General features: G+C 42.2%; 1 long non-coding RNA gene across 1 annotated transcript; it reads left to right on the top strand.

Moving 5' to 3' along the window:
* The first annotated feature begins 19,234 nt into the window (after nt 1-19,234).
* Nucleotides 19,235-21,256, top strand: LOC137099702 (uncharacterized). The gene is made up of 3 exons (XR_010910794.1): nt 19,235-19,357; nt 19,450-19,548; nt 19,655-21,256. It is a non-coding gene; the product is annotated as an uncharacterized lncRNA (long non-coding RNA).
* The last annotated feature ends 2,882 nt before the right edge of the window (nt 21,257-24,138 follow it).

Raw genomic sequence — 24,138 nt, 5'->3', positions numbered from 1 at the left:
CTTCTGAATGTCAGGATTCAGTTTGAAATTCTTACCTTCCATCAGCAGCTTGTTCATCTTTCAAGTCAACAGAATGAATCTTAAACCTGTCAGTCTTCATGGAGACTGAGCTGTGTTTCATCCTGATATAAACAAGTGACAAAGTATTTGAAAGCTAAAAAATGATTTTTGACTGAATCTCATTTGCTGTTTTCCTGTTTTTGGTTTGTTGCTGACTCAATAAAAAGTGTTTGTGCTGTAAACGTCTGAACTGTGATAACAGTATTTGGAATCAACCTTAATAAACTGCAGATGTTATGTGACACAAACACGACACTGGATAAAGTCTAAGTCTTCAGTTCACTAAAGCTCACATGGACATTGTCCTGTCAGGATTATGACTAAAGTCGTGTTGCCACCAACAACTGTGAAGGTGATAGAAAGGGAGATGAGCAGCTGGTCAGACTAGATCAGGCTGATCACTGTGAACCTCTGAGCTCTGTTGCTGAACTCTGGAGAGAAAAAAGAAACTTTAAAGGACGACTTCACTGATTTTGAACTGGCTTCTTTTGCTTCTACTTTGTGTAGAACATGCACATAAATGCCATTAAACTTCCCACTGACTTCCCTATATCACAATATTTCTGTACTTGAAGCTGAAAGGCGCCTCTAGATGACATCACTTGGAGGAGCAGATTATGTCATTTTGTTGGTCAAATTATGGAATTTGTAATCACGGTCGACCTGCTTCTCCAGAATTTCCCGAGATAACATCATCTGAACGCCTAATAATGAAGAATTTCTGCAGGTGATGTCATCTGGAGGTGTTCTTCAGCTCGAAGCAGAGAAATACTTTAACCCACCTATTACCTTTGGGATCAATTTGAACCCATTCAATGTTTTACGTCTCTAAATATATGATTGACATCACTTTTTTTGCTTCTTATTTAATGAAGGGGGTCTTTGGGGTCAATTTGACCCCAGGCTGTTTCAGCTGTATAAAACATAAGACATATCAACATTTTACACACATTGGTTTTGGTTGTTTTGGATGATATTGAGCTCACTAGAACATGCAATTTTATGATCTTCATAAAGATTTAGGGCCCTAAAGGAACATTACAGCAACTGTAGCAGTGTAAGAACCACTGATAGTTTGCACAACATGGGGGAGGGGAAAACTCTGCACGCTCTGAATGAAGAACTGCTGAAAAGAAGGTCACTATGTTAGGTACAGTGAGAAAAAGTTGGAGCTTCCCTTAAGGTGCTTATGATGAAGAACAGGAAGGTAGCATCTTCAATGTTTGCCTTCACTGACAGAGCCACTGTTGTCACCTATTGGCCTAAGAAAGGGAAAAATGTCCTGCTTATGAGCACCAAGCACTAAGACATCCTAAGCACCAGAGAAGACAGAAAACCACCAATGGTCTTGGACTACAATGAGACAAAGGGAGGGTTGATAACCTGGACATAGTCACAGCCACATTCAGCTGCTAATGCTGGATTCCCCGTTGGCCTTGAGTCCAAGACCTGCAACACACGATAGAAACGAGTCTGCAAGGAACATGCATGCAGTCTCTGCACATCATGTTTAAAGTAGTGCAGACAAAAGCCTGGAATGTACCTGCTGGTGTCCTGAAGGAAAAATAATATACAGTTCATATTCTGTCAACGTTGTATCTGAATGTATGTTTGTGTGAGATAGTAAAAACTATTTCTTTTTAATATTTAAAGGAATATTAAGGTGGTCAACAAACAAAGTACCTCACAAATAAACTTGGATAACAATTTCAATTATATTTATTTTGTGCAGGTTTAAATTGCTGGGTTCAAATTGACCCCAAGGATAAAATATTTTAGTAAATTTGAAGGTGACAGGAGGGTTAATATAAAGTCAGAGGGAAGTTTAAAAAGTATTAATGTACATTTACTAAACTAAAGCCATAGAAAGGAAGTTGAAAAATGAAGTCGCCTTTTAAAGGAAACTACAATTAGTCATTTGTTAGATGCTTTTAGTGATGTTAAGTGGCGTTCCAGAAATTTAGAAGAATCTCATTTAGCCTAGAAAAACTGTTCAAAAAAGCTCCGTGATGCCATAATAGCATATTATTCATCATTAATAGAAGAAAACAAGAACAACCCCCGGTTTCTGTTCAGCACTGTATCCAGGCTGACTAAGAGCCATAGTTCTGTTGAACCTAGTTTTCTCTTAACTCTGGTTGTTTGTAATAGTTAAGAACTGTAGGTAGAAAGTTTTGCTCTTCTGGTGAAGTGGATATTTGGACTGTTGTTGGTGTTAGTTTCAGCTTAGTAATCACAGAGTGTTCACACCTTTGACCTAACAAAGGCATAAGTTAGGTTGGTTTCAACGAGGGGGCGGTTTCAGCTGTAGCCAATTAAGACCATATTTAAGGCACCTGTTGGGCTGGAGCATCAGCCCTCCTTGTGTGAAGACCAACGGTGTAAAGACAAGCGAGTCTACCTGCACGAAAAGACCGACGGTGTAAAGACAAGCGAGTCTACCTGCGCGAACCCACCAAGCGAGGACACTAGGTAGTTTATTTCAAACTTCTTCTACTTCTATTTCTCTACTTTGCTTCACATTAACCCCTTCTACTCCATAAAGCCTTTTCTTTGTTATATTATGTGTTTTCAGCAGATCCCTGTTCTCCTCCGCAGACGTAGGACATGGCGTCCTACTAAGGGGCGACATGTTTCTCACCTGCGAACTCTCACCCAGGGCACTTTGTCATCAGCCTCTTTTTCTCCTGCCCTGTGGAACTGCCAGTCTGCAGTGAACAAGGCCGACTTCATTCCAGCTTTTGCTACACACTCAGCTGTTCACCTGCTTGCACTTACAGAAACCTGGATCATGCCACAGAACACGGCCACCCCAGCTGCACTCTCTACCAATTTTTCATTCTCTCACACTCCTCGCTCATCAGGTCGGGGGGTGGGACTGGACTTCTCATCAATGACACCTGGAAGTTTTCCTCGACAGCACCACTCAGCAATCTGTCTTCTCTGGAATATCATGCCGTTAGGATCACAGCACCGATTGCAGTCCAAGTGATTGTGATATATCGACCACCGGGCCAGCTGGGGAACTTCTGCGATGAACTGGACATGTTGCTGTCCCACTTCCCAGAAGATGGCACTCCTCTCATCGTCATGGGAGACCTGAACATCCACCTGGACAAACCACATGCAGCTGATGTGTTTGCTCTTCTAAACACATTTGACCTGAGTCTGGTCGCCATTCCTCTGACCCACAAAGCTGGCAACAACCTCGACCTCATCCTCACCCGGAACTGCACCACAGACAACATCTTGGTCACTCCTCTGCATGTATCGGATAGTTTCTTCATTCAACTCACAGTCTTTATCCCTAGACCTTCGCAATCTCCCCCCACACTTGTAACATTCCGGTGCAACCTCAGATCTCTCAACCTGGATCGATTCTCCTCGCTGGTCTCCGCAACTCTGCCCCCAACACAGGACCTCTCCATCCACGATGCAGATGCAGCCACAGACAGCCTTTGCAATACACTTTCATCATGTCTGAATTGTCTCTGTCCCATGTCTACGAGACCAGCTCGTTTCTCACCTTCTAATCCGTGGCTCACTGACGGGATCCGTGAACAACGCACCACGCTCAGGAGTGCTGAGAGGAAGTGGCACAAATCCAAGACTCCAGCTGCCCTTGCTGAGTATAAGGATCTGCTTGGACCTTTTTCCTCACAGTGTCACCAGGGCAAAGATTAATTACTACCAGGAGAAGCTCAGCAACACCACGGACACCAGAAAGCTGTTCTCCACTTTCAAATCACTCATCTACCCACCGTCACCTCCTCCATCTACCTCTCTCACTGCTGATGACTTTGCCGACTTTTTTACCAACAAGGTGGCAGCCATCAGCTCACAGTTCTCTCCTCCAGATGATGACATCCATCTAATCTCTTCCAACACTGCATTGCTCTCCTCATTTGCAATTCTGACTGAGGATGACGTATCCACCCTCCTCATATCTAATCATCCGACCACCTGCACTCTGGATCCAATCCCTTCCACTCTTCTTCAAGCAGTTGCACCTGCACTAATGACAAGCCATCAACACATCTCTCAAAACAGGGACTTTTCCAACCTCTTTCAAGCAGGCCTTGATTACCCCACTGCTCAAGAAGCCTTCTCTTGATCCCTCTGTAGTGGAGAACTACAGACCTGTCTCCCTACTTCCTTTTCTGGCCAAGACAATGGAACGAGCAGTCTTCAACCAACTCTCAGACTTTCCAAGAAGTACCTCCTCGATGTCAACCAGTCTGGCTTCAAGAGGGGTCATTCCACAGAAACAACACTCCTGACTGTTGTGGAATATCTTCGAACTGCAAAAGCCACAGGTCAATCATATGTCTTAATTCTACTTGATCTATCATCAGCCTTTGACACTGTGAACCATCAGATACTCTTGTCCACACTCTCTGACTTGGGCATCTCTGGATCAGCTCTAGACTGGCTTTGTTCTTACCTATCAGGACGAAGCTTCAAGGTATCTTGGAGGGGGCATCTTTCTAACTCTCATAGCCTCTCTACCGGTGTGCCGCAGGGCTCAGTTCTTGGTCCTCTCCTCTTTTCTATCTATACTTCATCCCTAGGTGCCATCATTCACTCACATGGTCTTTCCTATCACTGCTACGCTGATGACACACAGCTCTTCCTGTCCTTTCCACCGGACGACTCCACTGTCTCATCGCGTATTTCTGCCTGTCTCTCAGACATCTCAGCCTGGATGAGTGAGAGACACCTTCAACTCAACCTCTCTAAGACTGAAGTCCTTGTCTTCCCAGCCAGACCTTTGATGCAACACAACATAAGCATCAACATTGGATCTACAGTGATTGTCCCCACTAAATCTGCCAAAAATCTGGGGGTCATCATCGACGACCAACTGAGCTCTAGGTTAGCAGATTTGCTCTCTACAACATCAGGAAGATCAGACCCTACATCACGGAATATACAACCCAACTCATTGTGCAGGCGCTAATCACATCTCGTCTTGATTACTGCAACGCTTTGTTGATGGGGTTACGATATCCACAATCAAACCCTTGCAGATGATCCAAAATGCAGCAACTCGCCTCATTTTTAACCAGCCAAAAAAGAACCATGTCACACCACTTTTTAGATCTCTACACTGGCTTCATGTAGCTACTCACATCAGGTTCAAAGCTCTGTCTCTTGCTCACAGGGTGGTTAACTCGACAGCTCCCGCTTACCTCAACTCACTCATTCAAGTCTACAATCCTTTCTGCCAACGAACAACATCTGGTGGTCCCAGCACCGCACAGAAGACACCAAGCAAAACTGTTTAGCGCAATGATCCCACGATGGTGGAACGAGCTACCAAAATCTGCACGCTCAGCAGACTCACTCCCAATATTCAAAAAACTGCTGAAAACTGAACTCTTCTGCATCTTCCTATGCACTTAAATCTCTTAAAAAACAAAACAAAATCCTTTCTGCTCTCTCTTGCACTTGCATCTCGTGAACTGTGAACACTTTTCTGATAGGACTTTGCTTTGAGATTTTTGCTGCCTTATACCTCACTTGTAAGTCGCTTTGGATAAAAGCGTCTGCTAAATGACTAAATGTAATGTAAATACAAGACATAAAAGCCTGGATGTCCCACAATTTTTTACTTATCTCAGACAAAACTGAAGTCATAGTATTTGGGCCCAAAAATATGATATCCAACCATATCGTTACTCTAGATGGCATAAGTCTGGCCTCCAGTACAACTGCAAGGAACCTTGGAGTTATTTTTGACCAGGATTTGTCTTTTACCTCACACATAAAACAAATCTCTAGAACAGCCTTCTTCCACCTACGGAACATTGCCAAAATTAGGAGCATCCTGTCTCAAAGTGATGCAGAAAAACTGATCCATGCATTTGTTACCTCTAGGTTGGACGACCTACTTTCAGGATGCCCCAGTAACTCCCTAAAGAGCCTGCAATTAATCCAAAATGCTGCAGCAAGAGTGCTGACTGGAACTAGCAAGAGAGATCATATTTCACCTTCACTAGCTTCTCTCCATTGGCTTCCCATTAAATCTAGAATAGAATTTAAAACCCTGCTTCTTACAGATTGTAACGGCCCAGCTAGTACATTAGTGTGCTGGCACAGTGAGCCCCGGGGAATTATGGGTAAAAGCCATGTAAATAGTTCTGTGTGTTTAATTTGCATGATTTGTGTTAGGATCAATGTTGTTAGGTGTGTTCCGACATTTTTGTGCTTGTTCTCTTATACATGGTGTATGTGTTGGCTGGGGGAAAGTGTCCAGCCCCTGTTCTGTGTATTTTTGAAAAATAAAACTCGAGTTTGAGACATCGAGACACACACCAGCTCGAGACATTTGGGGTCCTGTGGTGTACGGGACACAAGTGCTCTCTCTTCCGCCTGCCATTTTGGAAAGTTCGTTGCCATGCTAGCCCACTAGCACTGAAGCTAGCTGCTTAGTTTTGCTAAGTTTGTTAGCATTAGCTCACCCTTAGCTTCGCCACCTCCCACAGTTAGCTCCCATAAACCGTAGGTTGCTACAAATAAAGCTCTGAACGATCAGGATCCATCATATATAGAAGACCTCATAGCACCATATCATCCCAGTAAACACAAAATCATAAAATGTAACTTACTAAAACCACAAGCAGAGGCATCTCAACAGTACCAGCAGTATGAGCAGCACCTGCTTCACATTTCTCTCTTAAGCAGTTTGCTGTTTCTCTCATTGGCTGCTGCTCCTCTCTTGCCACCACCCCTACCTGAGTCCTAGTGTCTACCTGCCACACTATCAAGCTCCTCTCCTGTGGAACCAGCTTCCAGTTCAGATTCAGGAAGCAGACACCCTCTCTACTTTTAAGTCTAGGCTTAAAACCTTCCTCTTTAATAAAGCTTATAGATAGTTATAGTTATGCTGCCATAGGCTTAGACTGCTGGGGGACCCACCCAATGCACTGAGCTCCTTTCCTCCTCTTGTCCCTCTCTCCTCTCCTCTCACCCCACAATTGTCACAACTGTATTAACTCTGTGTGTTTTCTCTCGTAGTTGTCTTTGTCCTTCTCTGTCCCCCTCTCTCTGTCCCTTTCTGCAGGTGTCCCCCGGCTTTGAAGCTGTGTGTCTTCTAGCGTGCAGCTACTGGTCCTACCAACCTGCCCGATGTTTTGTTGTTGCTTTTTGTTGCTCTGTTCTTTTCTCTCTCCACTTTCCACTCACCCCAACTGGTCAAGGCAGATGGCCGTCCACCCTGAGCCTGGTTCTCCACTGTTGCCTAGGGCTTGTTCCAGGGGGAATTGTTGGGTTCTCTCTATACATCTTTATAGTCTTGACTTTATTCTGTAAAGTGCCTTGAGATGACTTTGTTGTAAATTGGTGCTATATAAATAAAGTTGAGTTGAATTTTATCCAAAGCGACTGCTTGGGATCTTTTGTGTAGTGATGGGACCAGCAGACCCTTTTCATTGGCAGAGCGCAGTAGACCCCAATAAATATAAGTAAGGAGCACACATCAAGGACAAGTTGGGGATTCAGTGTCTTGCCCAAAAACACTTTGACATGTACCCAGAGGGAACAGGGGACTGAAATACTCTCTTCTCAGGATAGTTACATAAAACCAAAAATATCACCTAATTTGTAGTTGTTTTTTTGTAGGTTGCTGACACTTGACTCAATACAATCTGTGAACTGTGATGATCATAATAAAAATCATAATAATCATCTTTATCATTATAATTTTTAACAGGCATGTAACATATATAGGGCTGCGCATAATGCTTATTTTTTTATTCAATCTACTGATTTTTTTCTCATTAGGTTTTAATTTTCAATTAATAAATAATTTTACATTATTATAAAGCATAATATAGTATATCAATTAATTTATTAAAAATAAAAAAATAATTGGTCAATCTTATATATTTGATACAATAATTAAAAGTATGCACTGCAGGGCATTATTTCTCCCCCAAAATAGGGCCAGTCTGGTAATCTGTGTTTTACATCGGTCTGTAAGACATGAAGTCTCTCCACAATATAATTAAAGCAGGAGTTTGTTCCATTCAAGTTAAAGGAATGTGGTGCATCTCCATTTCCTCAGTAAACAGTTCAGTTAGTGTAACAGAATAGAAGGATGAACATGAAATCAGTCCCTATCACTGATCCCTGTCCTCCTCTGTCTGCTGCTGACAGCTACAGGGTCCTGTCTGCTTTGGGACTGTGACTGTCTCAGTGTCCACCAGAACCTGTGGCACATTAGGTTGAACAGTTAGTGCATTAAGTGCAGCACATCCAGCTTTTGATGACTTCCAGCATTAAGTGGATGGAAACTAACGTGTTTGTAGCAGTTAGTGATTAAACAACAAGCTTGTTGTGGTGAACACATGACAGTGGATGAGGAACTGTGGTCACAGCTGAAATCATCACTTTTCAGCACATTTATGATCGTTTAACCAGTGTTTTGATCATTTCCTCTTATAGATTGTTCATTTACGGAGCATTTTTACGCTGAGACTCAAACGAGCACTGATGTTGTCCTGTTGAGTCAAGGAGTAACTTTGACTTTACCTGAGCTGTGTCCCTCTCTGCTGCAGACAGGGACACTTGGCTCCGTCCTCACTCGGACTCAGAGAGAAGAAGCTGCTCCACAAGTTTATTTTCTTATTCACTAATCTCAGTGGTGTCTTGAAAAATTCATACCCGGTGATTTCAGAACACAGTTCACCTTTAACAACTAAATCTGTGAGGTCATTTCTTTATTGTCCCAGGTACCGAATCTTTGTGTAGCGTTAATGTGTAGCCCAACGTGTGATGTGTTGACTTACGTTTCGTAAATCGATGTATTTTTGTAATCAATTACGACGCATTGCCCCATCCCTAAATATAAAGAAAGTACTGGATAATGTGTAAATCTTCGGTTCACTGACTGGGCCTGAGCTTTCGGACGTGGGAGGGGTCTACAGCAGCAGAGGGTTAAGAGAGTGTTAAAAAGAGGCAGAACGATATGTGTTTTCACATTAGAGTCTCCAAAAGTCTCCAGTAATACCAGAAAAAGGCGCTACTTGTTTTTTTTTTTAAGAGTCGCTAGAATCGTCTAAAAACTGGCTCATCAAGCTTGACAGCAGCGTTTGATTGACAACTAAGTGTCAAATAATCCTTTTGGGTAAGAAGGGGGGGCGGGACATTTATGAATTTGATTGATATACATGTTAGTTGGTTTGACAAGTGACAAGTAAAATCTGACTAAGTTTTTAAATGTATGTAGCTTTCATTCAGCTTTTGGTGAGCGGTGTGTTGGAGACCCCTGCACTAGTGCTAAGGTAAATGCACAGGGAGGAACAAACAAACAAAGTGTTAAACTGAGGCTGAAGGACAAGTAAATAATCAAACCTCAAACCAAAAATAGGGTAAACAGGGTCCAAAGACAGAAGTTCAGCAAAACAGGGAAGTCAGGAGTCCAAACAGGAAGACAAAATGTCCAGGAGCATGAGGAGCATAAAAAGACCAACTGGCAGGGAACTGTGGGGAAAGTCGGGTTTAAGTTAAAAACAGGAAACAGGAAGGAAACAGGAAGTGAAGCTGGGGAAACAGGGATAAACTGAAGTCGGCAACAATGATCTTTTCCATTTTACGTTTTCCATTTTCACTTCATTATACTGACATAATTATATTATTTGTGTCAAAAATAGCATTATTATCTATATCTATGACTGTTGGTCTGTATATGTTTGTGCTCTATAAAACTCTTTTTTCAGCTGGACACATTCTTGCATTCCTGCAAAAATCACGAGGCCTGTAGAGCAGAGAAACAAGAGGTGCAAAAGCAGCGATTCACTCATTGAAAAGAAACACAACTGCTAAAATCCGTTGTGTCTGATTAGGGTCTTAGACAAACCACTGACATGGACACTGCTGCTCAGTCAGTTATTCAGCAACTCATTACCAGCTCAGTGGTGTAGCTTTACTTGGTGCTCTCCATTTGGCTGTGCCAGTACGCTGGTTATGCAGTAGTGAGGAAAGGTCTTTGAAACGAGTGCAGGTGGCAGGTGACCACTGATGAGAACTTAGAAAAAGTGATGGAAGCGTCCTTGTTGATCATATCTTTCCTTTTGAGTTACATTAATATTATTTGTAGCAAATAGTCCCAAAGATCACAAAGATGCGATTCTATTGGCAATTGATTCCATCCTGATTTTAGTTAATGAAAGTGAATTAGATGCTCTGCACTTATATAGAGCTTCTCTATCTACTGGGACCCAAAGCACTTTACACTGCTGCTTATTCACCCATTCACACTCATAATCACACACTGATGGGGGAGCTGCTATGCAGCTGACCTGAACTCACCAGGAGCAACTAAGTGTCAAGGACACTTCAACATGTGACAGGAGGAGCTGGGAATCAAACCAACAACCCTGGGATTGTTGGACAACTGCTCTACCTCCTGTGCCACAGTCGCCCTTAGCTCAGCCGGATATTTCTATTTCATTATCTTATATGTCACAGGTTCTGTTTATGATATTTTGCTTGCATGTCTCTCAGATTTCCTGTGTTCTTGTATTGACTTTGACTTGGACTCAGGTTGGCAAAAGCAGAATGTGCTGTTTCATGTGCTGCTTTATTTAACAAAATGTAACAAAAACTATGCAGCTCGGGACCAAGAGAAGTCTTCTAATCTTAAAGTCTTGAGTCTTAATATAACTAAAACATTTCTTACCTTTCATGAGCAGGTTGTTCATCTTTTAAGTCAATACGTTCAAACATAGACCAGTCACTCTTCATAGAGACCCAGCTGGGTTCAGCAGAGTCTGGTCTCTGCTTCTTCATCCTGATCCAAACAAATAAAGAGACAAAGGAAAAGTAGCAGTGAAACCAAATGAATTCTAATCATCTTATTTTAAGTTTTGCTGGTTTGTAATGTTTTTTATTTGGGTTGCAGGGGGGCTGGAGCCTATCCCAGCTGTCATCGGGGGAGAGGGGACGTAGACCCTGGCCAGGTCTCCATTCTATCTCAGGGCCACAAAGTGAGACATACACAGACAGTCACACCATTTGCACTAACATTTACACCTACGGGCAATTTTATATTCTAAACTGTCATTATTAATAATTCTAATAATTTCTTCAACCTTCACGCACTGCAAATATGTAGCATGAAAAAGACACTGTATGAAATGTAAATCTTCAGTTCACTGAAGCAAACATGTACATTGTTCTGTCAGGGTTATGTCCAAACTCAGGTTACCACCATCAACTGTGGAGTTGATAGTGACAGAGATCAGCAGCTCCCAAAGCAAGAAGTTCAGTCTTACTCAGACTGTGAAGCTCTGGACTAAGAAATGATTCCTCTTATCAGGCAAATCAGAAAATAAAGCTCATTTTTTATTTCTTACCTTCCATGAGCAGGTTGTGCAACTTTAAAGTCAATAAAGCGACCTGCAGACCAGTCACTCTTCATAGAGGTACAGATGGGTTCAGTAGAGTCTGGTCTCTGCTTCTTCATCCTGATCCAAACAAACAAGAGACAAATGAAAAGTAGTTTGAAGCTGAAAGCAGATGAATTGTAAGCAGACTGTCAGCAGCTGAAATGTTAGAAGCAGATAGAAAGTCAGTAAGAAGACAGTGGATGAGGAACGTTCTCCTGTTCATCAACATGGAATCTGATGAAAGACGCTGTCTCATCTTAGTTGCTTAGTTGACTAATCAGTGGTTGGCTCTTTGTTAACTAAGACAGTTAGTAGTTGATGATTAGTTCTTCTAAGCTGTTATTGAGGAGCTGAGTGGCAGATGTGACAGTGAGTGGGAATAATGATGGTGGACTGATTTGACATGGACAAGAGTCATGGACAGTTAGAGATCCTCATCTCACCTCTGGTCTTTGGTCTGGCTCTCATGTCCCCCACACAGAGTGGTTTTAGAGGGAGGGACTCCCTCCTCTCTGTCCTCACACTGATTCATAGCAGAGTCCACACCTGCTGGGAGAGCTGAGCTCAGTCTTTACAGCAACAACACTGACAATGTTCCCTTGAAGCTGCTCAGCTGCTGAATTCACATCCAGTCACAGAGACTTTGGAGCTTCAGCTGGAAACACAGAGAAGAGCAGAGAGAAATGAAACATGTAAAGTTTTATTGAACATCCTTCACTGCAAATTAGACCTTGTTATTATTCATCAAGGCTTGTGGACTATTTTCCTGTTATTTCTGCTAATTGTGCTAATCTATTTTAGTCTGACTGACTGATTGTTTTAATTGTTTTTAATAGTTTTGTTTCTGAGTATGCACTTTGGGAATGGCAGGTCTAATCAAGTGTGTTTCTGGAACTGATTATTCTCGAACAGTTCCCGATAACCTGGACAACTTCTAGCAGCAGGAGCCAGCTGCTGACCTACAGCTGTGATGTCCTGCTCAGTCCAACCAGTGATGTACCAGCCTTTGGTTAGGTTTGGTTAGAGGAGAGCAGGCAATGAGGAGTCAGAGAAACTGGTGGAGGGGAAAGAGAGGGGGAATTACACATCATCTCAGAAGAGGAAATAAACCACTGATGCCTTCTACTTTGCTTAGACACATACACTTCCTGAAGAGGAAAGTGGATGAACTCTGAACCCTGGCCAGGTTCTGCTATGAATACTGTGATTCTTGTATCATGGTTTTCACAGAAATGTATCTTAATCAGTCTTTTCCAGATTTGTGAGGTAGAAGGCTTCTCCCTGATTCGTTTGGACCGGACAGATGACTCAGGCAAAGTTAGAGGAGGTGGAGTGCTGACAACATACGGTAAGAGAGACACTGTGCAGCCCGGACACTGAATTGCTGAGCCTGAGTTTAAGACCATGTTACCTACAGAGAGAATGTGGATGCATTATTTTATGTGCTGTATTTTATGTGCTGTTTCAAATATGATTCAACGTCGCCCGCTCTGGCCCCAGGAAGACATTTGACTACGGCCGCTGGAGTCTCTAACTTCACGTTTCTGACTATAGAGCTGCCAATTACCAGAGTTGGTTTCTCAGCGGGTTTGTCGCTGAGTGGGGAAAATCGATTAGAAACGTCAACCGATTGGTGGTGAACCTCGGGCGTCTGTTTAGCTTTAGATCTCTTACGAACCGTCACCCAGCTGGACTGGCTTTCCGGTTGCTCGGGAACTGCCGGGGGACAGCTAGCAGGGGCTACGCTAGGTCGGCCCGCACCAGCTACCGGGGCCTGACTAGCTGAGTTGTTTTCCATGGTGCAGAGCCGCGCTTCCAATTCCGTGAGCCTCGTCTCCAAAGCTGCAAAAACCTTACACTTATTACATAAACCATTATCCATAAAGGAGGCAGAGGAAAAACTGAACATGAGACACACCGAGCAAGTGAGAGAAGGAGAAACAGAGGGAGACAGAGAAGCCATTGCTAACGGATAAATGTTAAGCTAACAAAGCTAATATAGGTAAAATGTGGAATTAGTTCATGTTAGCTGGTTATGTTTTACAAGAGCAGGTGCTTGTGTAATAAGAAGCGTATGTCACGACTCAAGTATTAATTGTTGTGTGGAGAAAATCAGTTATTTAAATCCAATAAAAGCTGCAATTAATCAGTAAACAGTCCTTTGGTAGAAACCCAAAAGTGCGAGGACGCCTCACCGTAGCTCACCCAGCTAAACAACCCTCACATAGCTAAGCAGCTAATGTCGACCTTCGTTCACACTAGACTCTAGTGCTAAATATAGAAGAGTAGTGTTACATGTGGCTTCGTTCTTCCCTTTGCTGCACGGCCACTTCAATCAAATCCGGGGGAAAAATGTACAGTTTACCTGCTTCTGCAGACACCAATACGCCGCTGGTTCGAGTCCGCAGACTTCCTGACAACTTTCTGCTACTGGCTCCTCACCTGAACACGGTGGCGAACTGTTAGCTGACAGCAGCTTTTCACACAGACAAACCTTCAACTTGTGCTTTTTACAGTCCATCAAACTGCAGATGAGAATCTTTTACACACTAAAATTGTCACTGACCAAAGACTCACACGGAGAAAAGATCTGCGCCACAACACGGACAAAGTGAAAGTAAGAACTAACTACAGGAAACAGGAAGTAACCAGGAAGCTTGTCCGGAGCAAATAACCGACTATTTACTATTTCCTGCCTACTATATAGGATATTAAATATTTAGTGGACTATATGGTCTTTTTGTCTGACAGAACACACGTTCGTTTAGTCATTTAGCAGATGCTTTCATGCAAAGCGACTTAGAAGTGAGGCAAAAATCTAAATCAATGAGAGAAAAATCAAGAAGTGTTTATATTTGATGAGGTGCAAGAAAGAGCAAAACCAAAGTTTTTTTTAATAAATTTAGGTGCATTGGAAGATGCGAAAGAGCTCTGTTTTCAGTCACTTCGGACACTAATGGAAAATTAACTTGGTGCAGTTGATTACATCACACAACAAAACATCACAGAACAACATTGCAGACAAATCCTCTTACATATAGCTTGTATATAGTTTGTTAATATAGTGAAATGATTGATGATTGTTGTAATCTTTGTGTTTTCTCCCTCTTCTGTTGGGGGTTGGAAGATGGGAGATAGAAACAGATCACTGGGCTTAGTGTTTCTGAAACATGGATGATCTACACTCTGTTCTGGACTGGAGCAGTTGGGATTAAGGGTCTTGCTCGAGGACACCACAGTGTTGCTGATGGGGGAGGATGAGGGGTCTTTTTCACTTACCCACCCATCCTGCTGGGGCTGGTGACTGAAGCAGGGACCTTCCAACCACCAGCTCACTTCTCTCACTGAAATAAGAAGATTTCAGACACAGATTCATGAAGCAGTCTCTTGGTTTGACTCCCTCTAGTGGCTGAATCGTGATGGTAACTCTGATATCTGGGCAGTTTTTGGGCTCAGTGTTGCTGAAACTCACTATTAACAGGCTGAATGACAGAGGTCACATACAGTTGTTGTACTGGCTGAGGCCTAATGTTTAGATTGTTACTGTTCACACTAACTAATGAAACAGACCCTGGGACTAAATGAAAATGTAATAATTGTTAAAAGCAAAAACCTCAAGTCTTAAAATCAGCATGTGACATATTTCGCTTTTCTGAATTTCTATTGGTCAGAATTTTCTGCAGCACAGAGGAGCTCCAGCTGATGCTTTGCTGCTTTTTCTTTCTTTTTTCCATGTGTAAAACTAGTCAGACTGTGATACAGCTACACTGGCTTCCGGTAGTTGCCTGCATCAGGTTAAAAGCTCTGTCTCTTGCCTACAGCTCCTGCTTACCTCAACTCCCTCATTCAGGTCTACAATCCCTGCCATCCACTGCGCTGCCAATGCTTTGACATCTGGTTTTCCCAGCACCGCACAGAAGACACCAAGCAAAACCTTCAGCTCAGTGATCCCACGATTGTGGAACGAGATATTCAAAAAACTTTTGTGCACTTAAATCTATAAAAAAATACAATAAAAAAAAACCCACGTCCTTTCTGCTCTTTCTTGCATCTCATGAAATGTAAACACTTTTCTGATACGACTTTGCGTTGATGTTTTCTCCTTGACTTAGATTTTTGCTGCCTTGTACCTCACTTGAAAGTCGATTTGGATAAACGCGTCTGCCAAATGACTAAATGTAAATCTAATCATGTAAATGTTTAGTTTCACTTTGAAGTTAAAAAGTTTCCTTTCCTCTAATGACACTATGAATGTCTGTATATTAACATTGTTACTATTCACCTTAACTAATGAAACAGACCCTGGGACTAAATGAAATTGTAATAATTGTTAAACGCGTTTATGACGTAGTTCGTTTTTCGAAAACCTCGGGTCCTAAAATTTACTTAGTAACCGTTTCCTCAGTTTCTTACAGCTGTTACTGTTGGGAATAGATGTTTGACCTTCTATAAACAATATTTGCAACACTCTTGCAGTTTCTCCAAGTCATTAAATAGAAAAACTGAATCTTTTAATCTGTTAGTCATATAAATACAATTAGAAATCATTTCTTTGAGTATGTGAAATCATTATGAGCATCAGTCATGGTGACACACAGTGTATATACCTGTGGTAAATCTTTATTCAAGTGTTTCGTGTTGCTGCTTTCCTCTACAGACAAACACTCCCTGAAACATGTCTACACTGCATCATCTCAGGTCCCAGACTTCAATTCAATTCAATTCAATTCAACTTTATTTATATAGCGCCAATTCACAACAAAGTCATCTCAGGGCACTTTACAGAATAAAGTCAAGATTATAAAGATATATAAAGAGAACCCAACAATTCCCCCTGGAGCCAGCCATAGGCAACAGTGGAGAGGAAAAACTCCCTTTAACAGAAGAAACCTCCAGCAGAACCAGGCTCAGGGTGGACGGCCATCTGCCTCGACCGGTTGGGGTGAGTGGAAAGGGGAGAGAGAAAAGAACAGAGCAACAAAAAGCAATAACAAAACATCGGGCAGATTGGTAGGACCAGTAGCTGCACGCTGGAAGACACACAGCTTCAAAGCCGGGGGACACCTGCAGAAAGGGACAGAGAGAGGGGGACAGAGGAGGACAAAGACAACTACGGGAGAGAACACACAGAGTTAATGACATACAGTGGTGAGAATTGCGGGGTGAGAGGAGAGGAGAGATGGTCAAGAGGAGGAAAGGAGCTCAGTGCATTGGGGGGTGGGTCCCCCAGCAGTCTAAGCCTATGGCAGCATAACTATAACTAACTATATGCTTTATTAAAGAGGAAGGTTTTAAGCTTAGACTTAAAAGTAGAGAGGGTGTCTGCTTCCCGAATCTGAACTGGGAGCTGGTTCCACAAGAGAGGAGCTTGATAGCTAAAGGCTCTACCTCCCATTCTACTTTTGGAAATTCTGGGAACCACAAGTAGGCCTGCATTCTGAGAGCGAAGTGGTCTACTGGGAAGATATGGTGCTATGAGGTCTTCTATATATGATGGAGCCTGACCATTCAGAGCTTTATATGTAAGAAGCAGGGTTTTAAATTCTATTCTAAATTTAATGGGAAGCCAATGGAGAGAAGCTAGTGAAGGTGAAATATGATCTCTCTTGCTAGTTCCAGTCAGCACTCTTGCTGCAGCATTTTGGATTAATTGCAGGCTCTTTAGGGAGTTACTGGGGCATCCTGAAAGTAGGGAATTACAGTAGTCCAACCTAGAAGTAACAAATGCATGGACCAGTTTTTCGGCATCACTTTGAGACAGTATGCTCCTAATTTTGGCAATGTTCCGTAGGTGGAAGAAGGCTGTTCTAGAGATTTGTTTTATATGTGACTTAAAGGACAGATCCTGATCAAAAATAACTCCAAGGTTCCTTGCAGTAGTACTGGAGGCCAGACTTATGCCATCTAGGGTAACAATATGGTTGGACATCATATCTCTGATATTTTTGGGCCCAAATACTATGACTTCAGTTTTGTCTGAGTTTAAAAGTAAAAAATTGTGGGACATCCAGGCCTTTATGTCTTGTAGGCATGCTTGAAGCTTTATTAACTGATTATTTTCATCTGGTTCCATAGATAAATATAGCTGGGTATCATCAGCATAACAGTGGAAATGTATGGAGTGTTTTCTAATAATGTTGCCTAAAGGAGACATATATAAAGTAAAAAGTATTGGTCCTAACACAGAGCCTTGTGGAACTCCATAGCTAACCTTTGTGTGCATGGAGGATTCATCATTAACATGAACAAATTGAAATCTATCAGACAGATAGGATTTAAACCAACCTAGTGCAGTTCCTGTAATTCCAATTTCATGTTCCAGTCTCTGTAATAAAATGTTATGATCAATGGTATCAAATGCGGCACTAAGATCTAACAGAACAAGTATAGAGATGAGTCCATTATCTGAGGCCATGAGAAGATCGTTGGTGACTTTTACCAGTGCTGTTTCTGTACTATGATGAACTCTAAATCCTGACTGAAACTCTTCATACAAATTATTCCTATGAAGGTGATCACATAATTGTTTTGCGACTACTTTTTCAATTATTTTAGAAATAATTTTTATTAATTAATAATAATTCTTCCCAGATGTAGTGGCCCTGGTGCTGGTTGACGGGATCCAGACCGATCACTATGACAGCCACACCAAGAGAACCGTACCCACACAGGTTTGGATGGACCAAGTCACGGCCGACGATCCAGAGAACAGGAAGAAGCAAACTGCATTCTGGGATTATCAGGAGGAAAGAGGAAGATTCAGACTGGATTTTTTTCAGGAATCGCTTTAATCAGACTGAAGGTTTGTTTTCTGAATGTTTCACTTCTCACAGCAGCATGACTTTGGAGAATCCTGACTACTCACTTCAGTTTGGATCAGATTAACATCTCTCAGCTACTCATACAACATTATTTCCAATACACTTGGGACATTGTTTAAAATGTGAATAAAAAGCATAAATTACAAATAATTTAAAACCTATCTTTCATTAAAAATAGTAAAAAAAAAAACATTGATATATGTAAGTAGTATAAGACCCGCCCCAAAGCGCGTGCGCGTGCGTGCGCATGAGTGTGCATGTATCATGCGTGTAGTGCATGAGTGTGCATGAGGCCTATAAGACCCGCCCCAAAGCGCGTGCACGTGCGTGTGCATGAGTATGCATGTATCGTGCGTGTAGTGCATGAGTCTGCATGAGGCCTATTGACCGTTAGTAACCCCATAACCCCTCCTCCTCCTCCTCCTCCTCCTCCCTAATCACATGAGTGTGCATGGAAATAGCGTGTAGTGCATGAGTGTAAATGATGTCTATTGACCGTTAGTAACCCAGTATAACACCCGCCCCAAAGCGCGTGCACGTTCGTGTGCATGAGTGTGCATGTATCGTGCGTGTAGTGCATGAGTGTGCATGAGGCCTATTGACCGTTAGTAACCCCATAACCCCTCCTCCTCCTCCTCCTCATCCTCCTCCTTCCTAATCACATGAAGGTGCATGTACCACCACTAGGGTTATTCGCGTGATGGTTCATAGTAAAATGACATCTGTCAGTTACGATCAAATCTTTGGGTCCAATCAACTGTTTTCAACGTCACATGTTAAAGGGAAACACCTCTTTTAAAACTTGTATATAGTTTAAGAAGTAGCCTCGTTATTATCGACCTAGCGATTGTTGCCGCTAATATTTTTCTCCACACAAGATCAAAAAAATGGCATACATAACGGGTAAGTTTTTTTTGTTTTTTGTTTGTTTTTAATAAGCCATATACAATATAGTACTTATATATTTAAAACTATATTAAGAAATATTTAAGAAGTGTTATATGCGTTCTTGCTAAAGGCCTCCTTCAACAGGGCAGTTCGGACACGTAGCGGACGAGTCGCTGACATGTGTCATTACGACAGGTGTGTAATACTCACTAAATATTTAGAAGTTGGTCGGTTATTTTATTTATTTTTTAACAATTTATATTATGTTGGTTTTTTTATGTCTTTAGCTGAAGAAGCTGAAGAGATACGGGCCGACCCGCCTATCACAGAAGTCTCATCACATGAATTCAGGAATGTTTTAGTTCATAGACAGGAGTGTGAAAACGGTGTGTGTATATCTTAAATAAATATTATTATTTATCAGATTATTAATACAGTGTCATTAGTAGGATATATGGTAATGTGATATTTGTTGTTTTTGTTTTTAAATAGAAAACCTCCAACATGGCGACGGGCTACCCAGTGCTAAAAGGAGAAGAAACGATGGAGACGATCCGCTAGCATATGCTGTACCGCTGATTCCTTCAGAAATCTTCCAGAAAGACATATTACCAACAACACACTTTAACGATCTACAAGGCCACACAGTGTTCACAACCGCGGACTTCGAGGATCTAGGAGCGGACTAATTCGTCAGCGTCTATCTCCAAAACTGGGCAGTAGACAGTGAGCACCAGCTTGGCTTGGATGAGATCTTTGATGTATTAACACCTACTGATAACCACGAGGAGGGTCTTCCGACAGACAGAGAAGCTAGCGTGAATGTGAGGGTTGTAGATGCGTCTGTTCAGACAGATGCTATAGACTGTTCGGACCCTAGTGATGACGGTCATAGTGGTTATGCTAATGATAGAGCCACTGTAAACTCAGATGATCACATTGTGCTTAAAGCTGTTTTTACGCTGTCGAGATCCCTGGAACTTTTTAAACGATCACACTTACAAGTATGCGATCAGATGGTAACCACCCTAATCCAATTCATCCAGAGTCAGAACGATATAAATAAAAACAATACGGACACTGAGGCGTATGGTCAATTGATAAGCACCCTAAACAAGTTCATTCAGAAACAGAGTGAAATAAATAAAAACACTAGTGAAATATATAAAAACACCATCATGCTAGATGCATAAATGACCTTACACGGGACCACAAGACACATCTTTACATATCGTCCATGATACATAGTGAGTTAAAGAAGTTGAGGGAGATTATATCTGTTAAATAAATAATCCTAAATAGTCAGTGAAATGGCGCCACCGCGAAAAAAAATTCAACTGCTGCCTAATGCCGTTTCACCTGTTCGCCCCCCCAGCGATGATGATGATGAAATTACACCCGCGAGTATCTCTGAGTGGCACAGAGAGGCGGAGTTAAATATGACTACTATGCTACAGGGTGTCGACTCTGATGTCGCTGGGGTGTCGGAGCGATCGCTTAATCAGAGCAGAGTTTATCATGATCTGCTGACCGCTGTTTTGCGTGATTATTCCAGGGGAAGTATCGCGGGGTTGTCAGATAGTCAATTAATAGAGTGTGTGAGACAGTATGAGAGTGATAATCCTGATAGAGTAAATATCACCCAGTCAGGGGGAGCTGGGGGTTCTAACATGCAGATAGGTAATCAGACAAACACAGAGAGATACCAGCATTTAATTCTGTCGAGCTGCGTCAGCATGTGGACTTGCGTGATATTGATTTAACTAATCTACAGGATGAACCAGACAGGATTAGAAACATGTTAACAGATGTGATAAACAGAGCGTTGCAGATTTCACCAGCAGATAGTTGTCTAAATGTGGTGTTGACAGGACCTTCACTGGCGAGTGATGTTCAAACTGTTTTACGCGCCAGCGATCAGTGTAATGCAGACATGTTTCTGGAACATATTGCACAGGTGATGCAGAGTAATGACACTACGCTGACTGACGATGCGTTGGTAAATGGTAAATGTTCTGCACTTATATAGCGCTTTTCTACCTATTGGCACTCAAAGCGCTTTACACTGCTTCTTATTTACCCATTCACACTCACAATCACACACACACTCATACACCGATGGGGGCTGCTATGCAGCTGGCCAACACTCACCGGGAGCAACTAAGTTGGGGTTCAGTGTCTTGCTCAAGGACACTTCGACATGTGACCGTGGAGCCGGGGATTGAACCAACAACTGTGAGATTGGTAGACAACCGCTCTACCTTCCTGCGCCACAGTCGCCCTACGTTGGAATTCGTTGTTACAGTAGCTCGTAATAAAAGCGGAGGCGTGCGTCTAAAGTTAGGAAACATCCTATATGATAATATAATTATGAAGAAAACGTGTTTTCTCTTCACACCTAGAGATCCAACTGTTGAAAACAACTTGTGCTTTTCACATTGTCTGGCATATTATTTATTTCCCACACAAACCCCCACAGAAAGATTGGCAACTGCAAAAAAGCTACACATCGATGTCGGATTTGATAGCACACATAGGGGTAACTCTGACAGATATTTCCAAGTTTGAAAAACACCTGGGAATTAAAATTATAGTATTCCATCATAATCACGGTAAAAAATTAGACTTATTCCAAACAATTGACACACCTCACCCCCAGACAGTGGCTCTATCTACACGGTGACCACTACCATTTGATATTGAATAAGAGGCTTTTTTTGGTTCACCCTATATTTGTGAATATTGTTACACACCATGTGAGAAGCCACTGCGTCATAATTGTAGACATCTCTGTAATGTGTGTTTTACAGAGTGTGACCGTTCTGGTGCTACCGTGCAGTGCACAAACTGTAAGCGCATCTGTAAATCTAGTCAATGTTATCGAAGACACAGACAACACGACCCCATACACAACACTGTCCCGTGTGATAGGTTAAAATATTGCACAGAGTGTGGGAAGCTGCATGTTTGTCAGCCTGCTAAATGTGTGCACTGTCGGGAAAACCTTATTGGAGACGAACCGCATAGCTGTTTCATACAACCTGTTAAAAAAAAGAAGTCTCAGAACACCTACATCTTTTATGACTTTGAAACTAGAATTCACGATGGCAGACACGAGGCTAACTTTGTGTGTGCTATGGATTTTAAGGGGAGTAAATGGTTTGCTACTGGTCTTGAGTGTGTAAAGATTTTTTTAGAACGCTACAGGCGTCCTAAATACAAAGGCTACACATTTATTGCGCATAATGCTTCAGGATTTGATTCTTACATTGTGGTGGAGTATTTGGTCAAACAGGGTATCACACCCGCTCTGACCATGAGAGGGAGCAGAGTCATAATAATGCATGATGCCGCTTACAAACAGCGGTGGATCGATAGTTTCAGTTTTCTACCAATGCTTTTATCCAAAATGCCTGAATCACTAGGGTTTAGCGATAAACTAGCAAAAGGTAACTTCCCTCATAAATTTAACACCAGGGAAAACGAACACTATGTGGGTCCATATCCAGATGCGAGTTTTTATGGTTATGATAGGATGAATGAGAGTGAAAAGAAAAGCTTCATGGAGTGTTACGGTTCTGTCAGTGATGGGGTGTTTGATTTTCAAAAAGAGTTGAGACTTTATGGTGTGAATGACGTGGAAGTGTTGCGTCAGGCATGTCTGAAATATCGTGACACTTTTATCAAGTGTACAGAACTAGATCCGTTTAACTTCACCACGCTGGCATCCAGTTGCATGGGAGTGTTCAAGACACACTTTCTCCCCAAAGACACAGTAGCTCTGACATATGATGGTGCCTACACAAATCAACATAAAACATATTCGAGTGTCTCCATACAGTGGTTGGAGTATGTTGCGCATGTGAAACAAATAGAAATCAGACACGCTCTAAATCAAGGTGAACAGAAGTTTGGGTGTTATTATGTAGATGGTTACCACGCACACTCAAACACGTGTTATGAGTTTGCAGGATGCCTGTTTCATGGTTGTACAAAGTGTACAAATCAGGCAGAGTTGAACCCTCTCAGTAAGATCCCAAACAGCGTGCTCTACCATCAATTTAATGAGAAGCTTATGGTCTTGAGGAGACGGCACTGTGTGCATGTTGTTGTGATGTGGGAATGTGAATGGGAGATGCTTAAAAAAACAGACTCCAGAGTGCAAGAATTTATGGCGGGATACAAAATGCCCGAGCGTCTCGACCCACGACAAGCATTGTTTGGCGGGCGCACAAACGCCATGAAGCTTTATCACAAAGCTGAAGAGGGTGAGAAAATCAGGTACTACGACTTTACAAGTCTGTACCCGACTGTGCAATCGCGAAAGCCGTATCCGGTAGGACACCCTCAGGTTATCTTTAGGGATTTTGATTCAATCGATAATTATTTTGGATTTGTGAAATGTACTGTTCTCCCACCACGAGGCTTATATCACCCGGTCCTTCCCTACAGAGCCCACAAGAAGCTGATGTTTCCGCTTTGTAGGACATGTGCAGAAGCCTTGAATCAGACTAGCAGGTGTTGTCATGGAGACAGTGAGAGACAGTTGTCAGGGGTGTGGGTGTCATTTGAGCTTCAGAAGGCTGTTGAAAAAGGCTACGTAGTGACAAGTATTGATGAGGTTTGGCACTTTCCACAGCAGACAGACACCCTGTTTAGGGAATATGTCAAGACTTTTCTGAAGTGTAAACAAGAGGCATCGGGCTACCCGGGGCATGTGAATGACGACGCAGCGAGACAAAATACATTGATGACTATTATGAAATAGAGGGTATAAGACTAGATCCGATGAATATAAAAGTGAATAAAGCTGTACGAAGCTGTAATAAACTGCTCCTTAACTCCCTCTGGGGTCGGTTTAGCATGAGAAGTGATTTGCCCCATTGTGAATTAATAACTGAGCCCTCTCGATTCACACAGCTAATGTTCAGCGATCACTATGATGTACGTCAGTTTTGTTTTATTTCAGAAGAAGT

The sequence above is a fragment of the Channa argus genome, chromosome 1, assembly GCF_033026475.1.
Source record: "Channa argus isolate prfri chromosome 1, Channa argus male v1.0, whole genome shotgun sequence".
NCBI lineage: Eukaryota > Metazoa > Chordata > Actinopteri > Anabantiformes > Channidae > Channa > Channa argus.
The sequence above is the reverse complement of the archived record's forward strand: the minus strand, read 5'-3'. Positions and strand labels throughout refer to the sequence as shown.